This window comes from Anopheles darlingi, chromosome 3, assembly GCF_943734745.1.
Source record: "Anopheles darlingi chromosome 3, idAnoDarlMG_H_01, whole genome shotgun sequence".
NCBI classification, from domain to species: Eukaryota; Metazoa; Arthropoda; class Insecta; order Diptera; family Culicidae; genus Anopheles; species Anopheles darlingi.
Genome location: NC_064875.1, coordinates 872,501 through 877,500, shown reverse-complemented (window position 1 = coordinate 877,500; position 5,000 = coordinate 872,501).

The following is a 5,000-nucleotide window of genomic DNA, read 5'->3' as shown; positions in this document are numbered from 1 at the left end:
ATATGGTATTTTTAATTGCTTCCTGGGGCAGGTTTCTCAATTCATACGCATGTTATAGCTTGTTCTTCAACACGGTGTACGAGTAACCTGAAAGACCGTCAACCATCAGTGAATCGAATGCACTTGATTACTTTCCAATCCCGTGATGGCCCCGCTATCTACCGCCATCTCTTGCCGTTTTTACATATTCCCGGTTTTTCCTGACTAATCGAGTAGCCTCAGCAGCCACAGTATCGGGCTAGTAATCCGTTGCATCTAGTCGTCTCGTTTTTGCCAGTTTCTCGCTTCGCTTCGTGGTAGGTGCATGGCACAGGTTTTTCCTCCGATTTTCTAGAATCGTGGGAGTAGAGTAGTGTGCGTGTCATCGTGTCGTGTGGAAAGCGGGTGGAAAAGAGCAAGCGCACGCGACTCGGCCGGCACATCTCTAGTTTAAGCGGCAAGACATCCAGCGTTGATCGCGCATATCCAATGCGCATAGAGACTCGCACACTCACACAGCCACACCGTCTGAAAACCCGTGGTAATTCAGTCAAAGGTGGCGTTGGAGAAATTTTGTTCGATCGGAAAATCGGAAGGAACCTTTACCTCGCGTATCCGCTGCTACCGTCAGTTTGTTGGAACACGTCAAGTCGTAAGCTTTGCTGGCTGCACGAGCATTAGCATCGGAGTGTAGAATTTTCCAATGGCGAATCGCGCGAGATCATAACGGCCTGGCATCGCGGTGTAAATCTAGCGGTGAAGTGTGCACAAGTTACTCGAAATCGAATCGAACGTGGACAAACAACTTTAGAAGGAAACTTTAGCAGGAGACTCGTGCTACATAAATCGTGGAAAAGTGTACAAAAATTATCCAATATTTTTTGAAAGGGATCCGCAAAACACCAAAGAGATTCGAGTGAAAAAAATTCTTATTTGGTACACTGGATTTTATTTAACTGAGGATGATCAGTAAAAGAAAATGATGTCCATAGAAACGGGTGCGGAACGGAAACCGAATTTTTCACCAATTAACAGTTACGGTTTCAGTTGCCATGGTGACTGATGCATAGGTTGCTCGAAGTGTAGAAATGCCTGGTAAGTCTTTTGTATTTTATTCAATTCAGTAACATTTGCGCTCAAATCAACGCTCTAGGTGCTCTACGCCTAGCATGGTCTGTTCTCCGACCAATAGCAAGGAACGACGCAAGATGACTGCCTTGAGAATCAATGTGGTAATCTGGTTGCAGCCACTTGAGGTATCTATCCCATGGTCATGGGTGTTTGAATTGGCAATATATCGGCGATCGCCGTGCTTCCAAGGAGACGATCATCGAAAAGATTGAGATGCTGTTATTTCTGGCCTACGGTTCGGTTTTCCGAATGGAGCAATCCGTTGTTTGGTAATGTACGATCCGGGAAGCTCTCACCCCGCCCCGGGGATCCCCATTTCCAGCAGCTCGTACCAGCACAGTCGTCGTACCACGAGAACGTGAGTGAGTGAGTGGCTGGCGATTGAATTTCATTTCACGCCCGACAACCGGGGTCGAATGTAAACATTCAAACTAGTCGAAAGGCAATTCCAAATGACGATAGAACCGAGGAAAAACCGGGGAACCATCACTTCGGCAAAGGATTGGAAAATATCATTTAACTATTTACAAAGCCATTAATGCCAGAAGCAGCACCAGCAACTCACAGCCAGCTCAGCAACAGCAGTAGCCAGGGAGCATCAATAGATTACCTCATGTGCCGGCTGGCGAACAAAAGCAATGGAACGCAAGGTAGGAAGGAGTCTTGCTGTGGCCATGCATGCATGCCGTGCGCCGTTTCCTGTATCTGCGTTGCCAGCGACGATCAAGACCTTCGTGGAACTGTTTCGTCTTGCAAAAGAGAGTGTTTACACACTCGTTCCATCGCACCACGCCTCGGCTAGCCATATGGCCAGTGGTAAAGAAAATATTTTTCTTTCTTTGTTGCTCGCGGCACGGCCCGGCTTTAAGAACGTGATGATCCCTGTATTTCATGGGGTAGAATGGGCACAAATCCAACGCCCCGTAAGATGCACGCACTAGAGCACTAAGCAGGTGAACGGAATGATAAGCAAAAAGGCGACCGAAGGTGTCTTTTTCGGGTGGCGCTCGTGGCGAAGATTTAGTCCAGCCTCAGAAGCTTCCACGGACCTTCGTCGTTAGCTTAATTAAAAGAAAAATGAAACGGCCCATTAACGTATCATCAATTCTAATGTTGAGCTAATCGCTTGTTCAAAGAAACCGACGGAAAGTCAGCGGCACAGAGAGAGAAGAGAGAGAGAGAGAGAGAGAGAGAGAGAGAGAGAGAGAGAGAGGAAAGAAAAAAGGCAAAAGAGAGGAAGCGGCACTGTGCAAAGAAGTCGAATTTCAGGGAAATGGTTATGTACCCTGCTCCCGGCTTATGTTTGCACGTGCACTTGAAACGAAGTAATTCATTAGCGCTTTACGCCACATTGAGTAAATGTAGGAACCAGCGTCCTCGTTCACATTACGGAAGCCCGAGTGGAGAGGTCATCGCTGCAAACTCGAAACATCGGCCACACGGGTGCTTTACTTTTTGTTCAATCTATTTATGACGGATGTGCATCATTTCACTCGATACGGGGTGTGAAAACCGCAACGAAGGCACGTTGTACTGTGGCGCAAATTGTTTCTACATTCCAGCACACATGCTGTGCAAGCTGTACATCAAATTTGACCTGCCCTGAGAGTCTACTTACATTCACACTTACATACACAACACTACTTTGCCACTAAAACTGTGCTACTAAACTGTGCTGCTGCTGCTGAGGCTGTAGATCATTCTACTAGCCAAGGCAGGCAGTGCTTTTCATACAATTCAACCCAAGCAGTGCCTGAGTGGTAGAATGTTTGGAAAACTTAACGCAAAAAAGTTACCATCCAAGTAAAAGCTCCTTCCGCAGCAAACACTTGATTTCCTCTTTTCACAAAACAAGCAAAGTCACGCCCTCGGCATACACAATACACAAATTTTGGAGGGTCAAACTTTAGTCCTGCGCCATGTTGTAGAGAGGATGCTGCCTGGTTTTGCCACTCAATTAGCTCTCGAGTTTTCTGTCCGCTCACTCACCCGTTCCGGCGCAGAAATTGACATTGACGAAACGTTAATTACATCTCTTGGACGTACTTTTCATTTGCAACATACTTTCGCACGAGCCACTATCTTTAACGGCATTTAGTACTTCAGCTCGATCCTACTAAACGCTGCAATGACGAAGGGCAGAGCACAGGTCTGTGACAACTTTTGACATCAATGTACGAGACACGTAGTGCCGGTACCGGGCACCCTCCCCTTTCTCTATCTCTGCCGAGTACTGAAAGTAATCAACAAGTTAACTTTTTCCTTACGTATACCCATCACTAACGTGCGGCGAAGAAGTGTCTCTCGGAAACTGTGCGGTACGAATACACTTTTTTTTTAATCCTGCTTCAAAACTCGGTGGCAGGTGGTTTCACCACGAAGATATAGTACGTGTAGAGCAATGCTGTTCCGTTGGATCAGTAGGTGTCACGCCCAGCCCTTGCTACTCATCGTGCAAAAGTGAAACGTTGTTGTGGCTTTGGAGGTGGGCCGAGAGGGGGGGGGGGGGGGGGTGCGCAATACAGCAGCAACGAAAGACAAAGTAGAAACGGTTGACGATCGAGGAACGATCGTGACGTAGGAAGCACATAATCCTCGCGTTCATCTTGAACAGCTGAAGAAGGTGTGTTTGTATGTGTGTTTGTGTGTGTGTTGTGCTCGCTGAAAGAGGCAATGCACTTGGTGGAAGGATCGGATCGGATCAACTCCAGTATTATTAGGGTCACGGAATGTTTCCGAACGCGGGCTTATTTGTGTTTGCTCGCTCAAGCATCACAGTTTCCTCAAATGCCTACGCATAATGCAGAAATACACGTTTTCGGTTGGTCGGTCGGTTGGTCGACTGGTTGGCGCCACACTCGCTCGTTATCCACGAACGAGCGCGCAATTTAGCGCGCCAAGAGGCGGCCGACCAAGGTTTTAAATCAAATTAAATTGTCAGCTGCTCGGTGCGGGTGCCACTAGCAGCAGCAGCAGCAGCAGCAGCAGCAGCAACAGCGGCTCGGTTTGCATTTTTCACACATCCCCCTTGACTGCAGAGAGGTCAACGATTTGTGTGGTGCTCCGGAACTCTTCTGCTACATCCGTCATTGCATCCGTACGTGCAGACGTGGCCGTTCGTACATGGCGTGTGCGTGTGTGTACGTGTGTGGTGATGGCGTTCTGCAAATGTAAATGCAATTCACTTAGTCAAATGAGATGAGCGGTGGTGGTTGCCTGCTGCACCACGTAGGACCCCGCTTGCATGCTCAAATTAAGAAACGCACGCATCGTCATCGTTCGGCTGTCCACGACCATTCGTGGCACGCGGACGGGCGTCTCCATCGTGCGCCTCCATCGGCGGTATCGGGGTGCTTCTGCATAGCATTTGTCACGCGCTCCTTGAAAACACGGCGCACACGGCGGAATCAAGCGGTACCGAAACGAAGGAATGAATGAATTTTTTGGGAACAGAATTGGATGGCACGTTAATGGCGTATATGCCTGGGTATGGGGACAGAGGGCAAAGAGGGAGAGAGAGAGAGAGAGAGTCTCTCAGTGGTAGTGTTTAGCTGTTGCTGCCATTCTTCGCGTGCTACAGGGAGTTGGGATCATGCCAAAAATGTCGCTTGACATGAATGTGGGTTGCGGTTTTACTACTGTTGTTTCACGTGCAATGAATGACAGTGGGTTTCGTTGCCCTCTCTCTGTCTCTTTCTCTCTCTCGCTTTCTCTCGCTCTCTTCACTCGCCTCGTATTGTTCCATCAGACCAAATTAATCTCGATCATGCGCTGCCTGCGCATGCCGGGTAAGCGAAGGATGTCTGAACTGTCTCATAACTCGTTCGCCCGGTCGCCGCGCTCGCTTTCGTGACAACTTCTGACAAGGCATTATCAAAGACAAAGGTCCG